Raw genomic sequence first — 24,374 nt, 5'->3', positions numbered from 1 at the left:
TTCCTTACCTACCATCTTATTCCTCTTGGTGCATCACTCCAAAGATCCAGGTCCTCTCACTTAACTCCAAATGTTCAATTACTTGGGTCCCTCACAATAAATACCCCCTAACCTCAGTGCAGGTATAACACTCCCATTCTCTTAAACAAGGCTAAGGGATGAAGAGCAGGCTGCATGGCTTTGTGCTTCCTCCTCATTCCAATGGGAATCTCCTACATCCCCTTCCGGCTTTAACCATGGTTAGGGCTTACTAACCTTCAGCTTGGATGCAACTTCTGAGTATCATTCAAAAGTCATGTGAGTAATGGTAATACAATTCACTCTGGCTGTTTTATTGAAGGCCACTTATTTCCACTGTCTGTTTAAAACTACAAGTTCTCCAAAGCTCCGAATAATACAAGTTTGCTGTTTGTATCACTTAAAACAGCTGCTCCAAGAAGCCAGCCAAGAAAACTGGCAGCCAGGATTCTGCGCTTAAGAATTCACAGCTCTCAAAATATTGATCCAAGCTGTCAGCAGTTCTTGGGTCATTTCAACAGTCCATAGCAACCACTACCACCAGAGGTGGTAGTGATGAATGTTTTTTACATGCACAAAGTGACAAAAAAGTTTTCCAAGCGATTTGTGGTAGGTAAGAAGTAATCATAGTCTCTACAGAAGAAAATAATAACAACTACCTTTCTACCCTATCTTATGAATAGGTCTGCATGCTTTGGCCAGATGGATCATGTTTCAATTGCACATCTGATTTTTTTTCCCCAGCAGCTTTTCCTGTTCAGAAGCTGCCTGCACAGAACCCCCAACTACACTTTGAACTTCCTCCGTGCTCAGAAAAGCCATTTTGGGATTTAACGCAACAGCAGTTTGGGGAGTGACCGGGGAGGCGAGGGATATACCATGCAACACTGCAGTAGCCGTCTCCATTCAAAACGATCTTCCTCAAAATACTCAAATGCTCTGAGAAGAATTCGGAGACTCCATGGGGGTGGTTTCTGCAAAACTAAACCATAGAGTGCATGCGGGGCCCTTTGGATCACAGCTCTTCTTTATCATTCTATGGATATAGGAACATTTCACATCTTCACATCCATAAAAGACATACGTAGCTAATCATTGATGGGCTTCATCAGGCTGGGGCTGATGGGATAAGGCACTCTTCTACCCCTAAGACAGCCTGGGCAATGCATCAGTACAGTGGTAGTCATTTTGCTTCACCCCACATTTCTTGCCAGCAGCAACACTGCTGCTTCCACAACAGAGCCACTAACCTGGATTGCTGTTAAAGGAGTTTAGACAAATTCATGCACGATAAGGCCATCAATGACTACTAGCCATAATGGCTGTATAATACCTTCTGTATTGGGAGTGATATGCCTCAGAATAGTGTGGCAGAGTGTTGTGCTCATGTCCTGCTTGTAGGTTCTTCTTACATTCTCTCTCTTTTTATTTTCTAAAGTATATTCTAGATTATTTTATAAATTGTATGACCTTCACATACATGCCACTCTCTGAGTGAGAGGGAGACGGGTGGAGGGGAGGAGAAGAGAATGACTAGATGGAACTGCAAAAGTAGGAGTGGAGAGGAAGATTTAGTGGGACACTCTATGACCTAGTTTTGCAGCCAGCAATTTAGAAAGAGGTTTAAATGTGCTTACTCACTACAGCTGGTTATGAGAACTGTATAAGGGGAAAATATTTTTATCACTGTGATATCTGAGATGTGTTGCGACGTAAGTTTCTACAGCAAATATATTCCCCGTTAAAACAAGATGCCCAAGCTGAGGAGCTACAAAACATTTTTGGGACCCGTTGGTAAACTTTGCCAGTGAAACCTATGAGCAAATCCCTAGAATTAATAAACCTTCACATGTGGCAAAGAAAGGAACAGGCAATTCTCTACAATTGTCTGCTTAACAGGTTACACTTCTAGCCAACTGGTAGCAATCAAGCAAGACACTGTAGAGGGCAGGAAATCTAAAATTAGGTTTTACTACCTATAATGGAGGATTTATGGGATAATTTAATTGGCAGTCTTGGGACAGAAACCCACGGTGGGGGGAACAAAAACATCTTTCTCAATGTACTCTATGAACCTTTCCTGCAGAGCACTGAAATGAAGGCCCTTGGAAATCATTTTAAAGATGCAATATCCCCCCCCACACCTTTTTTTTAACGCAAGGTAGTATGAAATAGGAGCAGAGACACTGAACTGAAACACATTATTTCCCCACTTTTCTCACTGGGAGAAACATTACATTAATTGTTTCTCTTTTTTGCAAACCATGTCTTTAACACATTGTATAACAAATAGCTCTTGAGTAAACAGAAGGCTGTAATTCACCCCAGTGCTTTCCTGACATCATAAACTACAAAAGCACTGCTCAACAGTTTGTAAATGACAGCAAATTGAATTCAGCTTTGTATTTATTCATTCAGAGGCAAGTAGCAATGGTTGTTGTCACTTACGCACAACCCCTATAAAATGCTTTATAATATCTTTTGTAGGGAGTTTTATTCTATGTTCTCAAAATATAAAGACAATAGTGGCATTGTAAATAAGCTTTTATTTTTCTGGGATAAACTGTAACACCTTTAGAAAAGCAACTTGCTGTCCTTAAGCAAAACAATCTACTTTCTCAGCACTCATGAAAATTCTGCCACAAAGCCCAACCATGTTATTAATTTCTTGTTCACAGCTATCCTGGACAGCTGACACATCTGTCCTTTTCTGAAGGCTGTAGCAGTTTTGGTACTTTTTGTGAAGCTAACACTTACTGTATAGGACATGAATAATATTCACAGTGGCTTGGCCCATAAACTTCATATTTATTTTAAAATTTTCTATCCACTAGGAAACTCAAAGTAGCTAACAGTTTAGCCATAAATAATCCAAACAAGCTCAAAACAAAACAGAGTCAAAACAAACAAGAGCAGTCAAGAATATCCAGCTCATCAGCATAAAAACATACATACTAGTAAAGCCTCTAAACAGTCAAATTTTCACCTGTTACCAGAAGGTGCTTAATTATGAGTTCATATGGGTCTCCTAAGGGAGGGGATTATATAGAGCATCAATCTGAAAAGGCCTTTGCTTCTTGTGCCTGTCCAAATCAAAGAGTTTTCATTGCAACAATAAATAACCTTTAGGCTTCAGTATAAGAAAAGCAGGGCTACTCCACCAACCCTGCTAAGACGCTCCCATCAGCAGTGCCACCAAGAGGTAGAAACATGGATATTAATGTACTGGGCTCACAGACAGCAAGGGTCCTAGATTCCAATATTTCTCTCTCTCTCTCTTTTTTTTTTTTACTGAAGAAAACAAATACACTTAAGTTTGATATGAACATGAGAATATTCAGAAACCAGCACGAGAACATTGGGGTTGTGCATGGGCCCCCAAATCACAGCTCAATTCAATGGTTCTGAGTAGCCCCAGTCAGACCCAGGGTCAACCCAGACCAGATCTAGACTGCACACAGATTTAAACCTGAATAATCAGGGTTTAAAATCTCTACCAATTGGTAGAGGCTGGATTATTTCCAATGCACTCTATATGGGACTTGCCATGAAGACAACGCAGAAACTTCCACTGGTCCAAAACACAGCAGCACCTTACTGGCTAGTATTCCATTTAAAGGTTTCAAAACAGCTGCACTGGTTGCAAGTTGGTTTATGGGTGCAATTCAACATGCTCGCTTTGGTGTTTAAAGCCCTAAATGACTTATGCCCCAAATATATGCAAGACCTTCTTCTTCCCTATAGCTCCTCTTTAGGGTGTTCCATAAGCTGTGTGAGAGCTATGTCTGGAACCATGAATGTATAGTTTTTGGCATATGTTGAATATGTGCCTTTTCCCCCTGGGCCAATTAAGATACTCTTTTAGGACCCATCCTATTTTTTCTGCTCTATTCTGATACGTTTTTAATGTAATTTAAAAACTGATTTTAATACTCTATTACTGAGTTGTAATCTATCCTGGGACCTTGTGCTGAAGGGCAGGTAGGAAATGTCATTAAATATATTGGTACTATCTTCTATGACTGAATACAATTTGGATTTGCAAACTACACATTTATTTGCATTGTTTTTTATTCTTGGACTGACCATACATACCCACCCACCCCTATATATACTGTAAATATCTGTCAACTGACTACAGCAGTTCATGCACCTGATGATGTGAGTTCTGGTCCATGGAATTTATATAACAATAAATCTGTTTGTCTTTAGGACTCTCCAACACTCAGCTCTTCCTTTTATTTGTCATGAATCTTCCAAAATCCAGCTTCATTGGACAGCCCCAAGTTCTAGCACTGTGAGACTGTGAATTATCCTTTTTGTGAACACTGGTCAACTTTATTTCCTTAATTTATTTGTCAGCATTTCCAAAGTGCACATGCTTATACTCAGGAACATTTCCATCTGATGATTCTTATTGGATGATGGAACTAATAAGCCAAGGCATTCCCAAGTCTAAATTAATTCTGAACAGAAATACAAATACGGGATTTGCTGGTAAACGCCAAACTAACACGTAACAGTTTTCTTTAAAAGTTGAATCAGAACTTTCACTTTGTCTTTCTTTCTCACTAGGCAATTGCAGCTCCTTCCATCGCAAGAAGTTCAAAGCAGAAAAAGAATTTCCCAACAGAGAGGTAGCCATGTTTCTTGCACATGAAAACAAGAAACAAAAACAGTTGCCCCTGAATGTTGTAACTGCATGTATGTAATTTTCAAGAGGCAATTGCATTTTGAAGTTTGAAGCTCTGAATAGCTGTAAGGCAGGGCTTACAGCTCAGCTGTGCATTAGCATTATTTGCATTCTTCTTCTTGAATTATTGAGTTATTTTTGCCTTTTATGCAGTCAAGATAAATAAAGGGTGTTGGAAAGTCTTTAAAATAAACTTTGTTTAAAAAGTCTCTGGAGAAAATGGAAGGTGAAATCTGAGTGGTGCTACTAGGAATTAAATACATGCCTCTGTTTCCATGAGAAATAGCTCTGTCTGTATTGAGGATGTATGGCATAGCTGTCAACTTTTCCCTTTTCTTGTGAGGAATCCTATTCAGAATAAGGGAATTTCCCTTAAAAAAAGGGAAACATTGACAGCTATGATGTATGGTTGTATGTGGCTCTGGCCCCTCTTGCTACTGGACTGCAGTCCCCAACAGCTTTCCACCAAAAGGAACCACACCTCTGATTAAATCCTTTAGCTCAGGTGTAGAGAACCATTTCTGACCTCAGGGTCAAATTTCCTTGTGGGGAACCCTCAAAGGGCCACATAATATTACAGATATTAGTTGAGAGGGGGTATGGCCAAACAAGAGTCTTGGGCACCAAACAGAGAGCCTTAAAGGCCATATTTGGGGTCCAGGTCTGAGGTTTCCTATCCCTACTTTAGCTCTTCAGGCTAGAAACACATATGAGCTAAAGGCATTGGCACCAATTCTAGCTAAAGTTGTTGGTTGCTCTCATGACCAAAGGGCACACTATGATTGCCATGAAATAGGTTTGATCCTGGCAACAGTGGTTTCTTCCTCCCCTTCTGCTACCAACTGAGGTAAATAAAATGTGGCTAGTGGTAATAATTGGTTTGAAAATAAGAGATAGACTAATAATATAGAAAGTGCAGGAAGGCTTTTCAGTATAGCACTATTAACAAGTAACACTTGACTTTTAAAAAGGTATCATGGAACAACCTGCTTCATAGAAGTCATATATTCTATAAGTCTCTATATCTTGTTGTTTTTCCCTTCTTCCGCCTGACCACCTCACTGCTCTTGAAAAATTAGCATCACAAACAATGAAAGCACTTAACAATCTCCTCCCCTGCTATTTAAAAAGATGGGGGGGGGGGATATAGGCAGTTGCCAACACAAGGAAAAGCTTTGTGCTGAAACATTTTTCCACATACAGTTTATAACGAAACAGTGCTGTTTGAGGAATGGATGTGCAAATTACCACCACATCAAGACCACATCTGCATTCACATTGTGTTATACTGAACTGGATCCATAAGGTTGGGTCCATACATGTTTCATAATGTATCTATTGAGCATTCATTTCAATTTGCATAAAGTTTGTGGGGAGGTTAGACAAAGTTTTCTATTTATTGAGCATTTGTTCCAATTTGTTTGCAGGGAAGTTAGACAGTGTTGCATCAAGCAATCTTATCCCACACTCTCCAGTGTCCACTTTTCCTTATCACAAAAAGTCCAATTTTCTTTTTTCTTTTCCCTCTTTTGGCACACAAGTTTGTTTGGCAAGAACACCTACTCAACTTTAATTGCACAATCTGAATTTACTGGTATATGATTGAAAATAGCAACAGTCTGGAAGTGCCAGCACCCTACCTCTCAGTTCATCAATCCCCTTGTCTGGAAGGGAGAAGGACTGATTGGAGTTATTTTACCCACCTCCATAACAGATAATCAACACTGTCGAAACTCACAGTGCTGACCATCTGCTGGGCAGAGAGATCCTGGTGCAACATAGTCGATGTACAGCACACTGCTACAAGCAAGGACGTCTTTATTAGGACTCTTATTTTTTGATGTAGAACCATATGCTGTGTTTCATGAAAAAGCCACCATCTGTAAGCATCTATGTTTCCATTTCATTGGAGTACTGTTCAGAGAGCAATAATTCACCCTGTATTGCTCTATTTCTCTCATCATTTACCCCAATGTGTTTTTTCTTAGATTGATTTTCATTTTGAATAAAAGGCACAAAAGCAATTTTAAAAGAGGGAAAGTTTCTATTTTTACAAAAATAGAAAATATCATATTCAATTTAACACAGCTGCATAAAACCATCAATAATGCCGGTTGTGTATGTATTATAAGCACAGATAGCCTAAGAAAACACTCCAGTTCACATCTGGTCTTGAGGAAAAAATACTACAAAAATAACATATAATGTCCTACAGTAACTATCCAAGACACTGTTGAAATACCTCTGTCCCTACTTAGTCAAATATATTTGGTGAAATTATTACATTTCCACTTTATATTTTCATGTTGGATTCATCAAGATGTATGAACCCTATGCCCTTTGGGTGTATGGACTCTTTATTAAACTTAATAAAACCTAATGAAATTGGCAGTGATTTGTAGGGGATTGATCCAATATTTTCTGAAGCCCAGCAAAGCCTATAGCTATATACATAGCATGATATCCATTTAACCTGCTGAGTAGCTCTACAGATTCTGTTCCCATTCTGCTGCTAGAAGAATGGGGAAAAGAAAGTTTCTAGGTGTGCTTATAAAACAACAAGAAATGTGGAAATGGTCACAGAAGGTCAGTCTCTTGCCATCTCTTTTTTTCTGGCCACGGTCAAAGCATTTATCCAGGTTTCTGCAACCTACTGCCCGCCAGGTATAAACATTCCAGATGATCACTGTCTTGTTTTAAGACACCTTCAATGTGTGTTCTGGTCTCTTGGGTTTTAAGTCCATCTAGTAAGCTAAACTCACACCCATGCCACATTTTCAGGTAAACTAATCTTCAGCTTTAGCAATAACTTCAGCACAACTCAAATAGCAAGTGACACATCAATGCAGGTGATAAAATATTAGCTGTAGAAGAAGGATTAATAGAAGGCTGAATCTAACTAAGATAAAAGAGAAGGTGTGGACAAAGTGAAAAGATAATGCAAAGTCAAGCCCTTCAAGCTACAACTTGGAGTGGCAGAGTACAAGGCCAAGGGGGTTATTATTTTCTTATTCTGAAGAGAAGAGGTCTAAACACAATTAGATGTAGCAGACAGGCACAACCAACAGATTCATAATATTAGAAAGCTCTGTGGCCTATCAGATCTACAAAGGGAAATTTAAAACAGTTCTAAATGCAGAGACTAGGGGACAATATAATGAAACATACAGTGCCTAGCACTGGCAGAACGGTATGTGTTAGCCCATATGCATCTAGTGTGTCAAGCCATCTATGGCATAGATAGCTTGCTACCAGGAGTGGTGGGGCAGAACAGCTGCTGCTTACCAGGACAGGCAGGGAAGGTTGGTGGCATGGTTAGAGCTGTGAGGGCACACCAGCAGAGTCAATCTGATGCTCCCTCCAGTGAACCCACATAGCTACAACCTTGCCACAGCCCTACCCTGCCCTCACATCATTATGGCAAGCAGCATTGTAAGGAGAGCAGTGGCAAAGTTCTGGCTGCGTGGGTGCATGAGTGGAGTATTCCCTGGCTGTGTTCCTGCATAGTCCCAACTGTACCACCATTCTGCCGCATCCACACACCGTTTCAGTAAGTGGTAGTCATATAGCTGTTGGGAGTGCAGAAGTACAGCACCAGCCCTCTGTGCCAGCCACTACCATTGCCAACACTGCACATGTATGAGCAGGCACACACAGAAGTGCATTTAAATGAGACAGCAGCCACGTGGAATACATAGAATGTGCTGCAGTACTGCCTCATCCTTTCCATGCACCAGAGATCACACTGAGCATTTTAGGTAGACTCTGTGAAAGTATTCCTTTATTTGCTGATGGACTGTATTGCTTCACTCTGTGTTTGAATGCTCCTCCAATTATTTAGTTGGTTAATTAAGCTCCTTCCATATCCAAAACAGGCATGACAGGGAAGAGGGTACTGGGTTATGTTTTTCCCTGGCATGCTAGTCTTATATATGTATGAAGTTTTTATGTAGGGAGATCACCCAAACATTAAGACTTTTGCATTTGGAATTTAAAGTGGCAGCACTAAACATATCACATAAGCATGCCAATTACAAGTCTCAGCTCTCACTCTTAAAGACACCAACATTGTTGAAGGTGCTTCCAGAACAGACCATAACACCCTAGCTACTAGGAAAGTCAGCAAATGTTATATTGTTATATCCAGTGGATTGAAACATTTTGCAACACACACAAATAATCTACTTTATAACTCTAGGCTGGAAATCCAGCAGAAGCTAAGCCAAAATCACACTTGTAAGTAACAGAAAGCAGGTGTATGGGAGTTCAGCCTTCATAAACTTGACTCATGCTTACATGGAGGGGGTTGGGATTTGAAGGACCAGGTGCGCAGCCTGGGAGTCATTTTGGACTCACAGCTGTCCATGGAGGCTCAGGTCAGTCCTGTGTCCAGGGCAGCTGTCTACCAGCACCATCTGATATGCAGGCTGAGACCCTATCTGCCCACAGTCTCACCAGAGTGGTGCATGCTCTAGTTATCTCCCGCTTGGACTACTGCAATGCGCTCTACGTGAGGCTACCTTTGAAGGTGACCCAGAAACTACAACTAATCCAGAATGTGGCAGCTAGACTGGTGACTAGGAGTGGCTGCTGAGACCATATAACCCTGGTCCTGAAAGAGCTATGTTGGCTCCCAATACGTTTCCGACAATTCAAAGTGTTGGTGCTGACCTTTAAAGCCCTAAACGGCCTCGGCCCAGTATACCTGAAGGAACGGCTCCACCCCCATCATTCTGCCTGGACACTGAGGTCCAGCTCCGAGGGCCTTCTGGCAGTTCCCTCACTGTGAAATGTGCGGTTACAGGGAACCAGGCAGAGAGCCTTCTCAGTAGTGACGCCCTCCCATGAGATGTCTAGGTAATAAAAACTATCTGACTTTTAGAAGACATCTGAAGGCAGCCCTGTTTAGGGAAGTTTTTAATGTTTAATGTTTTATTATGTTGGGAGTCGCCCAGAGTGGCTGGGGAAACCCAGTCGGATGGGCGGGGTATAAATAAAATTGTTGTTGTTGTTGTTGTTGTTGTTGTTGCAGAGGCAGCTATCTTTGCAGCATCATGTTGATCATGTCATCATGTGAGCAGTGATGGCATGATAATGAAAACTGCGGGGAAATTACAGCACAAAACTCCCACAATTTTCTGAGTTAATGGGCTGCAAGTGGATTTTTTCTGGAAACAACCAACATGGAAATGAGTACTAAACTTCCACTAGATTTCCAGAAGTGGCTGTTATGTCCTGTGAAAGATCACGTAAGACACAACAAAATTAATAGGTCAGGAAACATCAGGAAGACAAGATAAATTGCTGACTGAATGCAGCCTGGATCAATGTTTTCATTGAACTATCCACCTGTAGAGAAGAAATCCATCCGAAGTTTTCTGGTCTGTGTTAGAAAGAATTGTTAGAAATTCCTAAGGACTGACACCAAATGCAACTGCCTCCTTATCAGTTCTTCAAGGCCAGTGTAGTGAGAACCGGTTAATGAGGACCTGTGATGGAAGGGGGTGTTTGCTCATTCAAGGTGGGGGAGGTCTTGATGTCTCAAAGGTTCCTTTAATCAAGCATCATGATTGGTTACATCAAATCATGGGATGCCATTTCCTCAAAGTCTGTGCATATGGATTCTGTCTCTGCACATCCCAATTAACGCTAAAATTAGACCAAGTCACTGCATATTTTCAGTTTCATATCATGCCCACTGTATACTCTCTTTTCCATATGGGGCATGGAATGCAGATGGAATTTAGTGAACAATTCCAAATCAAACTACTGTTGCCTTACTACTGCAGGTTGCCCAAAATAGATACAAAGGAAATATTAATTTTGTCAAGAGTACTCAAATTGATTCCTCCCCCTCCAATTGGTCTCTTTTGCACAACTTGTGTCAAACTTTGAAAATAAAATGCTCAGATCCTGCAAAGTTTCCCCCCTCCGTTTTACTCAGTTTTCCAAGAAAAGTGCCTGAGCAAATATGCTATTTTAGTAAGAGTTTAAAAGGCCATTATGGTCAGAAAAATGACTGTGTAAAAATGGCACCTTTTTACTTCACCACTCTATTCACTGCAAGTATTCTGAGTCATGTCTGCTTATTTTAGTGCTCAAAAATAGGTCTTTATTACTTTTCATTCCTTTTTAGCCCTGCAGTACCAAAACAGGAGAGAGCGAGAGCTGGATGAACTCCATTCAGTCGAATGCCTCATCAAGAGACTTGTTAGCTAAGTTGCTGTTGCAAAATCTTTACTCCCGGTGATGTTGCATGAGCCAAGAAGCACACAACTCGGCATTCGATTCCCAGTTTGCATTTGCAAGGCAGCTAACTAAATAAATCACCCTTTTATGAGAGAGAGCTGGACAAAAAATTTATTACAGGGAAATCACTGAGAGACACCTACTCCATGTCTCACACCTCAGAAAGCAGGATATATTCTTTGCATTTCTGTTATCTTTTAGGTCTCACTTTATTAATTTGGTCTCCGCCCCCCTCCTCTGTACCTAAAGCTATCTGTACCTATATCCATACATATAATAATTAGTTTCTATTTGATATAGTTACATCTGCAAGGCAGCATAACATCAATATTAAAAATATGTGTAAAAGCTAAATAAAACAATATAATCAGCAGCAGTAAAACAAGTGAATAAGGCCACAAAGTCATCTGCTATTACAAATTCTCTGCAAAATAGCAGAATTTTACATACAGTGGTATGCAACTAAGCTTTATTCAAAGCAGACAAACTGAAATGAATGAACATGACTATGCTAGATCCATTAATTTTAAAAGGTCTACTCTGAGTAAAACTTAGCTGAATACCACCATACACAGACACACACACTTTCGTCAACCTCATAATTTTCATGAAGTGGGCTTTTGCCTTCAAAAACTTGTGTTGTAATAAACTACTTAGAATAGATCATCCAAGTTGAACTTATGGCATGTTGGCTATGCTTCCTGCATAAGTGTGCCTATTTCTCTCTCTTTTTTTACTAAAATAGGGCTGGTTTTTTCCATAATTTTTGCCTACTCTTGTTCTTCATTTTCCCAGTGGTAGCATAGTAAAACTATATTGGCCACATAAGCAACTGGCTCAGTGGTGTTTGAAACATACAAAATGGCAGGTGAATGATGCACAGTTATTTATCAATCATAGTACTGGCCCATCACTTAACCCACTGTGGTATTTCACAAGATATATTTCACAAACGTCTGAATGGTAGCAATGTACTATGCATACTGCCTCTGCTGAAAAATTAAATGCATTTGCTGCATTAGATAAAATGATAAGTCTCTAAATACTTCAAAATAAAAACTAGTATTACTAAGCAATATCTGCTAGTGTATATTCTGTATATATAGTCAAGTCACTGCAATTTCCATTTTATTTGCCAATGCTGATTAAGAAAGGAACATGGGCTCTGCTGAGGGGATACTCAGCTGGTGCACAAGACTAAATGACCACATCATGGTCATGGACAACATCGCTGTATTTATTTCCTTATGTGAGGAAAATGCTCCACAGAATCTCATACTGAAGACCTATACTGAAGATACAACATTGTGGGCAGGATTCCTGTAGCGCAGGCAGTTGAACTAGATAACCCTTGGGATCACCTTCAGCTGTGCAATGCTATCATTTTATGAAACGAGGACCCGTTACACAGGACACCTTGCATTCAAATGCACATCGCTATGTGAATATCCAGGTGCACATCCAAATCCAGCCTGCAGTTTCAATCTAGCAAGGGAATCCCAAACTTGGAAGCTACTTCTGCTACTTTGTCCCTTGCTGAAGAAAGACAGGATGAATGTGCATAAAAGAGCTATTGCCTTCATTAAAAACAACAACATTGTAGTGGTTCTCCTTTATCTGTTTTTGAACTCAAGAATTAAGTTTTTTGAACCAACCATATGAAACCCTGAAAAATAGAGGCACAGCTCTGACCACAGTCTGGGGTTGTGCACAGTGCAGTCCCACCACTCGTGTGGAAAACAGTGTACCCACAACATTTGCCACAATCCACACCTGTCCTATTTCTACCCTGTCGTTTCTTGGGAAATACTGTATTTTGATGCATTTCCCCCCAAAACAGCATCAATCTGATTTGAGAAAAGGAATGATGTAGCTATGTTTTAAGCCAATTAAGCCAATGCACACACAGCCACAAATAAGAAATAAGCCCTTTTAAGAAAGCATGTCATTATTTTAAGTTCAGTTGCTTCGGATTTTGAAACTGCTCTGTACATTGTAATGAAACACATTGGTTTATACCCAATGCTGCTCCAGTGGTTTTTGCTGATGCAATGGGTCTTCCAGTTTCTCTTTCCCCTCCCCTCCCTTCCCAACAGACACACATTTTATTCTGTGAACCACCCTGAGACCTCAAGGTATAGGGCAGTATATAAATTCAATAAATAACAACAACAACAACAACAACAACAACAACAACAACAACAACAACAACAACATACACTCACTCACTCACTCACTCTGCTCAACTCTCAAGAATTTTAAGGGCATAAGGGGACTGGATGGAATAGAACAGGAAGACGTTTGATTGGGTGCTTGGAAATTCCAGCATCTGATACAGCCCTTTAGGTCACAAGACCTGACCAGTACATATGCAGCACCCTACAATCCTGAATAACATTGGTACCTATAGAGAACTGTTCCACTCATAAACCTTTAAACCAACAATTTGTATCTATTAGAAATTCAACAAAAGTGCCTTATAAGTTGCTATTTCATAAAGATCGGGACAGGAAATTCTTGACAGTAGCACCACAGCTTCACTCCAACTGTCCATTGCTGTCCTTCAAGCATTGCAGACCTTCCAAAGATTATTCTATTTTCTATTCAAGCAAACCATGGGTTGCAGCTATTTTCAGGAACACTTAAAAGAAACTAATAAATATTCAGTAGATGTGTTTCCCATCTCCCCAAAACTAATAATAATAATAATAAAATCCTTGTCATTTTTCTGAAGGGTCTAAACATCTGATCTAGTTTGACCAAGATTTTCTGCTATCAAACCCATGTTCAGGCTCTGCCCTACAAGGTTTTGTCTTTGTTCTGTCCCCAGTTCTAGCTAGTATTTTTGAAAGAAAATTCTGGCAACTCTTTTAAATAGTTTTAAATGTAACTGTTGTTTATTTTATAATATTCTGGAAACTGCTCTGGGATCACTATAAGGGCAGATCTACAAATATAATTACTTATTTAAATAATAATAGTTGGTACGTGGAGCAGAGCATCTAAAAGTGTTGGGGCAGACTGAAAGATATGTGGCTGATCCAGCCTACAAGTGCTTGATTAATCATAAGCCTGACCTGAAGAAGCCAGTTCTAATGTGCAGGCATTCAAAATGTTGTTGAAATGTCCAGGGGTTTATCACCTGCATCAGTGTTCCATGGTTTGTCTTTCAACAGTTTGCTTAGCAATGCAATTCTATGTATACTTGCTCAGAAGAAGGTCCTGCTGTGTTCAATGGGGCTCACTCACTTGCAGTCTTAGTTGTAGTGCTAAAACTGTAAGTACACAAGTAATGTACAGGTGGAATAATTTCCTTACACAAAGAGTATCTCATAAATCTGAAGGAACCCACTTATATGCATCATATAAAGTAAAGAGTTCAGTTTTGTGCAACAGAACTAGCAAGGCTGCTACCCTGGAAGCCCTTTTAAAAGAGTGTGTTGGAGTTTGTCACCACCCCTCAGTCCCCACCTCACCCCCACAACCCCCCACAACCGTTCCTTGGCCTGTGACAAAGGACACTTCCGAACTTCCCTGAGTTTTCAGGTCCAGCTTGCCAGGTGCCACTGGGGGAGGAGGGGGTGCTGTCAGAAAGAACAAACTCAAAAGCCCTGTTGTGAATGCAGAGCTCGCTGCCTGGTGCTCTGGATCGGGGCCTTAAGCTTGAGGGATTTTCTTCTTCTTGGAATCAAGTTATGCTGAGAAAGAGATCTATCTGATACAAGCAGAATTCAAATGCAACCTATTTCCAGTAACAAATCTCCACTAAAAAAAAAGAAGAACAACAACACTGACACAGAAAATGTGGTAATAATATAAGGCTTTTTTTTTTTTGGAGGGGGGACCCTTTAGGGCACAATCCCAAAGAGAGGAAATTCCACTGAAATTAATGGGGGGGGGGTTGCCTTCATTCAGATATGGTATGGGGCCCAAACCTTTGGCAAAGTCGCTCATGTTTATTCTAGATCAAGTATCCTTTTAGTTCTCCAGTCAATGTGAAAAATGCCAGACCCAAGGGGATATTTTATTTTATTTTTCATTATAAGTACACATTTGTGACAATTGGCTCTCAGAGCAAACTTGAGTCCAGAGATGAAAACACCCCCTGGCTTTCATTGTTAAATTAGTATTTCTTGTATTCAATCAAACTTTCCAGATTATACACGTACATAAAAGTATAAATAGAAGAAGTTAAAATGCAGCTTACAACAAATACATCCAGAACACCCTATTTAGATATATACCCTTTCATTTCCCCACCCCCACCCAATTCCCTACTTTTTAACTTGCATGTATATTTAGCCAAGTAATTTTAGGCTGCCAACACTATACCTACAATAGTCTTACTATGCTACCAGTAACATATTAAATTTTGTTCTATTCTGCCTTTTCACAGAATGCCAAATGAAATATGAGTTCATGGGCAGCATACAAAGAGAACTTCTAGGCAGTTTTTGATGTGCATCACTGAATGCTCTGCCTTTCTTAGGTGCCTAGAATTGGAGCTACAGTAAGATAGGGTCACCAGAGTGGCTCTGCACCCAGTATAATTTCCTTGATATAAAGGTAAACCACAGAATAAATTATCATAGAATTAAAGCATCACTGAATGAACTCCCAAGTTAGGGACAAATATCTTTATACTACATGGTAGGAATATCCTGCCGGTGTTTATTTTATGAACGCGAAAATCTCTTTGAATTAAGCAGATGTGAAGAATTCCATAAACTGCATGGTAAAAATTCTACACTGTAGAACTAAACCATTGAAGTCAATGAGGCATATACTAAAGGATTAGGAGGAAGCTGGATTTGGCCTATTGTGTCCAAAATTGAAGATAATGCCATATATGTAATTTCCAAAAAAGAAAGCCACATGAATGTCCAGACTGCTGCATGGTCAAGGTTTCTGTCCGTTAACTTAGACCTACTGCTACTTAAGATTCAAGAGGGTTGGAGGTGCTACTCTATAGTTTGAGGATCACAATATGATGGAGCAAGGTTCATCTTAATCTGCATTTATTCTTCATTATTAGGGAATTGTGCATATATGCTTATATGAAAGCATTTCTGAAAGATGATCAGTAACCATTAATTTTGACATGCAAATAACAAAAAAGAGATCAACAGCGCCGACTAAAATACCCTTTTTTCCTTCATACTGATGAAGCAAAATTTATTTGATGAAAACTTTCAGCAACAAATGTGCTTCTGCTGCTGCTGTCATATTTGTGGCAGCATGAATAACTTTCCCCAGTTGCTGCTGGATGGTAGCTACTATTATTTTCCAAGATCGAAGCTGGCAGCCAGCAGCTACCACTAAGAAGAGCTATTGCTGCCATTGCCTGCAAGACCCTCATTTTGTCCCCTTTAAAACTTCTGAAATCTCTCCCCCCTCCCTTTGCATTCCATGACCAGGACAACAAAATCAGGGTGGGGGGTGGGCGTGCACTCAGCAAAACTCTAGTTTTCTTTTGCATTTTGGGAGTATAGTTTTTAAAAGTAGGGTTAGCATCATAGCCGTTGACTGGTCAATTGAAAATTACTGGACAACCATCAAATACTGTAGAACTTGCAAGAATGCTACTGTGTAGAATCTACACCATAGGTGGAAACTAACTTCCATGATGGTGTTATCCTTTAGTAAAGGCAGGGATGAAGGCAGCTTATACCCAAGCCCTGCTACAACAAGGTGCAAAGTTAGAAGCACAGAAACGTTTCTTCCATTGCCTAAATAAGGGATGGGAGAGCTGTGGATTTGCAGTTGTTGTTGGTCTACAGCGCCTATCATCATCCCTGAACATTGGCCCCAGAAGTTGCAATCTAACAACATATGGAGGGAGGCACAAGTTCCCCCTATCCCTGGGCTACCTGAAAGGCATCTCCAGAAAGGAACACAAAAAGTCACCATTGGCAAACATCACTGTCTAATGAACAAAATTTCAGACCAAGACTAGAAAGACCAAGTTATAAACCTTAATTAGCCACAAAACTCATTAGGTGAAATTGGACAAGTCACAAGCTCTCAGCCTAATAACCCTCACAGGATCATTGTGGGGTGGATGATGTATGCCACCCTGAGGGAGTTGCAGGAAGAGCAGAATAAATTTATAATAAATAATTAATTTCAACTTTTTCAAATTAATGTAACAGTGGTAGCTATCTAATTTGCTTTCTGTAATCTATGCATGTAGAAAACCTGTTGATTATTTTCTTTGTAACTCTAATAACACAAATACATGACCATTATTTCACCAGATTTGACCAAGTGATAAAATCTTTATTGACTGCTCAAGTGCAAAACCCTATTTTAAATTTTAAAAATTAATTATAGCTTTTGTCGACTGCCTCATCTACTATATATTTTCCAGATTTCTAATTCAAATCAGTTAGGCTACAAATGTAGATTACTTGAAAAATGAGGTGCTACCAATACGTTATTTATATATAAACACTTCCACAGAAAGAGAATACTCTCAGTCAACTCTATTAATGATGTAAACATATTGCATTTCTTTTTCGGGATGCATTCAGAATGTCAACAAATTTAGGCTGCAATCCGAAACCAGTTTACCCAAGAGTAAGTCCCATTGATTTTAGTAGGACTTACTTCTAAACAGACATGCTTAGGTTTGGGTTGTAAGACTGCAATCCTATACTTACTTCTGGGTAGACATGTACAATAGGACATATATAGGACTCTGCTGTGAGTATTACTTTTTATCAGTTAAAATACAGTATTACAGTAGAAAACAACAACACTTTAACTGTGGCAACAGTTTCAATTGATTGGTAAAGGATATGCACAGATTTCATAGAACAATGTCATAAGCACGATCGTAGGAGATCACTCTGATTAAAATCAAGCTAATAAGAAGCAAAGTTTGAATGTGCATTTGTTTATTAATTAATCATACTGATTAATTTTCCCCACTGCTAAGATAAAGTAACATATTTCCAACAACAATTTTAATGGCAATATTAATGTGCCTATGTGTATTTTGCTTTTATAACATGTCACTGCTATGCAGTTATATTTAACCATCAAAAAAATTAAACACAAACTCTGCTCAAAGTGTTTCAACACAGGAAAGAACTGAAATCCTGCTAAAGATATATAAAGAAATATATTAAGGTCCAAAGTGATTAAGCAAGACAGCAAAAAATAACAAAACTGAGTACCTTGCAAAACAGCAAAATGCTCAGATTAAAAGCTAATTACATATAAAACTAACCATGACAGATCATTCATACAGTTCTTGCAGTACTATGGGATTTGTTTGACTTTGGGGAGCATATTTGACAAAGTAGAAGAGCTATACAATGTTGTAATCTATGAAATACTATTTGAACTTTTCCCCCATTCAATGAATCCTTCATAAGTATATTTTCCCACACTGAGTTTAAATAAATTGACCCAAACAATGCTAGCTTGCTGCCCATTACGACAATAAAAGAATTGTCATGTTTTAAAGTATTAGCTAGTTAGTAACAGCTATATTCATTTCTTTTAAACTGTCCTTCTTTAAATGCACAAAGATGTCCAAAAAAAAAATCTTTGTATCATGTTGTGCCAATGATAAGATGGATTTTATTTCTAAAGCAAAACATAAATGCACCTAAGTTAATAACAGTATATTCACAAACCAGGTAAAAACATCTTAATGGAGTTTAGGGTTGGTTCTTTATCTGAACTCAAAGCGCTCTTTGTCTGTTGCTTCAAACAAACCATAGATGTGTGCTTATAGGGTTAAAACTCAGGAATGTGACAGTTCTCCATGTGCAGTCTATAGACCTAACTGTTCCACTTTCCCTGGTGGGGCTCCAAACTACATGAAAACAATGCAGCACACAAACTACTATTCCGACACTGAAGGTTTTGTTAACTCCACAGAATGCTATTTAAACCAGAATTGTTTTTGGATTTTTTGGTGTGGTTTTTTTCATTTTAAACGCAGCAATTACAGTACTTGGGGTTTCTAGTGAATACAATCATGAATAGAGAGAAGCCTTTGCTTATTTTACCACATACTGAGAGCATCTGATAAAATGATTTATATTTACTTGACAATCACCTGATCACAGAAATTAATTTCCTGTATCTGAGTGTGCCATTTGTGAAACCAAATGTGAGCCTTTTACCAAACTCAAATCTGACCCTTATTCATTATATTACTTCAAACACTTAAATGCTGGAGAACAAAACTAAGAGTCTTTTTACCTTGGACAGGGAGTTGTGCAGATTTAAAAGGGAACCATTGTATCAGTTAATTGAATGATGTCTTGTAGTTACCTACAAAGTGTGTGCGCATGTATGCGTTTATGTACACTATGAGAGATGCAGAAAGGGAATAAGAATGGTGGTGGGTCTGAAATGAAATAGCTGAAATGAATGAATTTAAATGTAACTGATTAATTTTACTCATTCAGACCTAAGTGACAAAAGATCCTGACTGAATAGTTTCAAATGCAGCAACCATTCTGAAAATGGCAAAATGAAGAACTGAAAAAAATTAAAATACTGTTTTAAGAACTAAGGCAAGTAAATGTACGCATCCACAAAATCATACAGCATTCTCCACTTAAGCATCAAATAAACTTTTAAGAATTGGTTTAAAAGAAGGCAGAGCCAAGTCAAGAAAAAAATTTATGGCTGAGGGAAAAGGGGGTGAGGTTGGGGCACAGAGGGAACTAATAAGAAAAACCAGGTAGTAACTTCAAAAGTGCAGGATGTTCTTTAGCACTTCACATGTGGCAAAATGAATGTATAAACTGTGTGTTTTTCACAGCTGCTTTGGATGTTGCCCAAACATGTGTACAGTGCCTTTTGGCTTAACTACATTCAGATGAATTTTTAAAAGAAAAGTATGACTTTGCAGGTAATTTTTAAGAAGTACTTCAGCAAGTGGCACTACCAAGAGAGAAAGGGCAGAGAAGGAGGTATGGTTAAAAAAAGTGTGGTCATGCTTAATCTTGTCCTCCAGAAGAAGAGCACAAGCCATCCAAGTATGGTACTCGGAGGCAGCTAGCAAGTGCTTTTAGGATTCAGCACAGTAGCACACACAAAAAGTATTGTCTCCCTTCTACACTTCTTGAGCTGTGGGACCACCAGCACCTTCTGCCAGATCACAATGCTTCCCCTGTCCTGTCCTGTTCTTTCCTTCTCTTGCCCCAGAACCTGCCTCTTCCCTTCGGGTCCTGCATCTAGGGCAAGAGCTACACACACACAAATGCATCCTGAAAGATGCCTTGCTATATTCGGAATTCAGTATCCCGGAAAATCTCTGGAGGCCCAAAGCAGGTCCCTACACTGCATTGGGGCTGAGCTCCAAGCCCTCCTTTCAGATGCATCGGAGGAAGGGGATGGCAGGACACAACCCCACTCAGAACCGTGCTGGGACTTTAAGAAGCCACCAAACTGCCCTGGTTCGTTTCAGTGCTAACACAGTCTGTGAAGAAATAAGACGAACCCGTGGTACCTCTGAGCATGTGCAGAGCTCCTCTCCCTTTCCCCCTCCTCAAATAAAGACAAACCCTCCGACTCATCGGGGAAGGTCCAAGCAGGAACCCAGCCAGACAAAAATCGTAGAGTCGGAAGGGACCACGAGGGTCATCTGCCTGCAATGCAGGAATCCTTTTTGCTCAACGTGGGGCTCGAACCCGCGACCCCGAGATTCAGAGTCTCACGCTCTACCGACTGAGCTATCCCAGGCTCCCTTCTCCGCGCCTCGAAGACAGTCGCCGGGCCGCCGTCGAAGCGCTCCAGCCACCTGGGCGCTGCGAGACTGGACCGGGGCTGCAGGGCGTCCGAGGTGCCCGCCGAGCTTCTTGCTTTCCCCCATTGCGGAGCCGAGGAAGCGCGCCCAGAAGTTGCCCGCCGAGCGCAGCCACCCTCACCCAACGCCCCCCCCCCCGCCCTCACACTTCGCTTTGCCGCCCAGAGAGCCTCGCGCAGGCGCCCGCTCCCTCCCTCCCTCTCTCCCGTCACCTACCTACGGCCCCTCGCTTGCTCCCCACACGGGAAAGCACTTACCTCCCGCCCTGAAGCGGAGGGAGCGCGCCCGCAGCAACAGCGTCCGGCACCGGGACTGGCGGGAAAGAAAGGCTGACGGAGGAGTTGGGGAAGTCCCGTCTCCCCCCCCCCTCACACGACGTCTCCCCCCCCCCCCCAACCACTCCGCCCGACTCGCGTCAGGGCTCAGCCCCGTGTGGCGGCTCCGGCCTTCGAGAGCAACCGGCAGCCTCCAATCATGGCACGGCGAGCGTCCAACCCCCCCCCCTACCCCGCGGTCCGACTGATCCCCTCAGCGAGGGCGGCCCGTCAGGCCTCCTGAGGCAGAAGCGGCAGAAGCGAGCGCGCCACACGCGCGAGGCGGCGGCGCCTGTGTTGACTTAGCGTAGGCTGCGCGAGCCGGGGGCTCCCTCCACATCCACGGGACTCGGGCCATGGGCTCCGGTGGGAGGCGGCTTGCTGCGCGCCCGCCAGCGGCGAGGGGCTCCCGGTCCCCCACCATTCCTGTGGTGTGGTGAGAGGGGAGCTTGGCTCGCACGTGGGAGCGGAGGCGGCTGAGGGAAGAGCGCGCTCGGCGCAGGGCGCCGCGGGGAGAAGGTACCCAGTGGCCCAGGTCGCCTTAGGCCGTCCATGCCGGGAAGATCGCTTCAGAAACAAAGCCCGCACCCTCTCAGAGATCGCTCCCATAGTCAACCACCCAAGGTTATCGATTTTAAAGCTCCTTCGGTGGGAAGGGCGGACCGAAGTGACTGGAAGATGGAGAGGCGAGCGGGGAAAGCTCCAACTTTTCAAGAGTTTGAAGAACTTTCTCCCTGCCTAGCCACGGACCTAGGCTTATTTTTATTTTTGCTACAGGAGCTGTATAGGTTTTAAATATTCTAGGCTAAAGATGCCCGGACACCGTTTGGTGCAGAGCGATGCTCCCATCAAGAGGGAGCGAGAGCTCTTGGGGTTTACTTCTGAGTAAACGTGCTCAGGAAGATCCAGCTGGAGGAGGGCTTTCAAACACCACCCGGCCGGATCCTAGACAGAAAACGCCTCCGCAGCGACGACCTGAGGTTCAGAAAAGAGCTCAGCGTGGGTTCAAGGCAGGCTAGGGAAACGCAGCGCGCCGAGAAAGCTCGAGTTGTAAACAACCAAGTGCGCCAATCGTGCCCTGTGAGAACGTCTGGGATCGGTCCGATTTTAACTACCACCACTCCCAGATCAGCTCCAGTACTAGGGAAAGAACAGCCCTGCAGGCTGCGATCTTACCGTGATGCCTCTTCTCCCACGATCGTTGCCATCGCATTTCCCTTCTCGGGACCTTTTTCGTCACCAAACCCCATTCATGTGTTGCTGCTCCTGGGCTGAAGCCCTGAAAGCTACCTTCCTTCTTTTCTTTTTTTTTTCTCCCCCTCCTTCTGCTCTCAATCCCAGCTACGAATCCCAGCTGACAGTCCAGGCAGACGCGAGGGCGAGCAGGCAAAGAAGAAACTCGAGTACTCTCTTAATTAAAAAACGAGCGGCTAAAAGTGTCTTGGGCTCTCTTAAAAAATAAAAAATAAATAAAAAAGCATAGTTACATAATGTATTAATTGGTTGCTATTAACGCACTTTTATTGAGCATAGCACACAGAAGTCTGATTGTGAGCGAGGAGTGTTTTCAATGAAAGTGGAGTTATTTTAGCTGCAGACATGTTTACATTTCTGTGGTTTAGTCTATAACTTTCTCTTTTTCTTGCTTCAGAATTCTGCTCCATGAAGCAAAGCCCTTAGCTCCCAGACATTCCAAAAAGTCTGCCAAAATAACAGAAAAAAGAGAGATTTTCTTTTTAAAAAAAATTAAAAATAAAAAGCAGGCACACATAGACCCCCAAGTCTGGGTCAGGCAGAGGGCTGTATACCCCCTCCCCACTCTCTCTAGTTCAAAAGCCTTCAGGGCTCCATTTCCTGTTTTTAAAGGGGTGGGGGGATTAAGTGCCTCTACAAGTAGTGATTTTTAGGCACTCCCTAGAACAGATCTAATTCTGAGTAATTCTGCCTATACCAATTGACAGTATTACTTTCTGGCAACAGCCTTGTCTCACAAAGGACAAAAACCACATGAACGATCTCAATTTTGCTCCAATATAGCTTCCTCATATATGCTAGCTATTTACTGTGCACCAGAGTTGATCTGAAGCACCTGTAATGTGCAATGTGCACCAGCAACATCTGGAAGATCAATTTAGAGTGCTGCTACGGTGCTGAAACATGCAAGGATTGGAATAAGAGCAAATTTCTCCACATTGATTTTCCATACTACGAAAGGCTGTGTGTGGGGATCCTGTATATATTATATTATAGCAGGTCACCAGTGTACACAGCTTGTCTGGCCCTTGTCATCTTCTTTATGCACTAGCATTTCTAAAAGCAGGATTTATAATTTTTCACACATTTTTTTCAATCTAATAGGATAGGTTCACTAGATGAGCTCAAGTTTATATGTGACATAGAAAGAACAGGTGTTTGACACTCAATAATGACAACCTTCAAATACCTCCTCCCAGATAGCTTTCCTTAAAGCCAAATCAAGTTGCCCTAGAAGGTTCTATATGGATATTTTGTGGATGGCGTAGCAATACACTGAGGTGCTCAAATATGAAGGCACTACAAGCAATGCAAGCCTAAATGGCACCAAGTAGAAATCAGCCTGCACTGCAGGCTAGATGATTGTCCTGACAATCATAATAATCAGTGTGTTATATATTCATTTGTTTGTTTGTTTTTATAAAAAAAGAATAAGACCCTGTTAGGTCCAAGCCCTCACAAAGCAGCTTCAACCACATAAAACTACAATGTAAACCAGCCACCCAAAACAGAAAATGCAACATATTTTAAAAATACCGTACATTTATTTGGCTCTTATGTCTTGCCTTTCCATTATAAAATAACATCTAAAAAATGTGAGCAAACAATGACTTTGATCATCTTTCTTGGGCATAAGCTCTGTTGAGCTCAATGATGAATAAGCATACATGCTATCATGTATACACTGTATAAGATTATGTTGTAAAACAATCCCATTTTCCTTAAGCCAAGTAAAGTGCCAAATGTTTCTAATGGGTAGTCTACTGAAGACTTATTAGTGCAGTAGGCTGAGAATGGTCACTGTCACATCAGCAAAATATGGTTCTGGGAGGTGGAAATGGTTTTCTGAATAATGTCCTTTCTGATTTCAGATTTATGTCTGTGTGTGTACGTCAGGGGTCAGCAAACTTTTTCAACCGGGGGCCGGTCCACTGTCCCTCAGACCTTGTGGGGGGCTGGACTAAATTTTTTTGGGGGGTGGGAAATGAACAAATTCGTATGCCCCACAAATAACCCAGAGATGCATTTTAAATAAAAGGACACATTCTACTCATGTAAAAACACGCTGATT

At 41.3% G+C, this 24,374-nt stretch overlaps 1 protein-coding gene across 5 annotated transcripts in view; it reads right to left on the bottom strand.

The window, feature by feature from the left end:
• ERG (ETS transcription factor ERG) overlaps window positions 1-22,460 on the bottom strand; it is a 111,244-nt gene extending 88,784 nt beyond the window's left edge. Inside the window, exon 1 of one of the 5 annotated variants that reach the window (XM_083500212.1) lies at window positions 22,226-22,460. The gene's annotated coding sequence lies outside the window, so the exon portion shown is untranslated. Of the gene's footprint in view, window positions 1-20,992; window positions 21,170-22,225 lie in introns of those variants that run through there. The other 4 variants (XM_083500211.1, XM_083500215.1, XM_083500209.1 and 1 more) reach the window with 4 other exon arrangements.
• Window positions 22,461-24,374: the final 1,914 nt, after the last annotated feature.

This window comes from Podarcis liolepis, assembly GCF_965112155.1.
Source record: "Podarcis liolepis genome assembly, chromosome: 4".
Classification (NCBI taxonomy): domain Eukaryota; kingdom Metazoa; phylum Chordata; class Lepidosauria; order Squamata; family Lacertidae; genus Podarcis; species Podarcis liolepis.
This window is presented reverse-complemented; position numbering and strand designations above follow the sequence as displayed.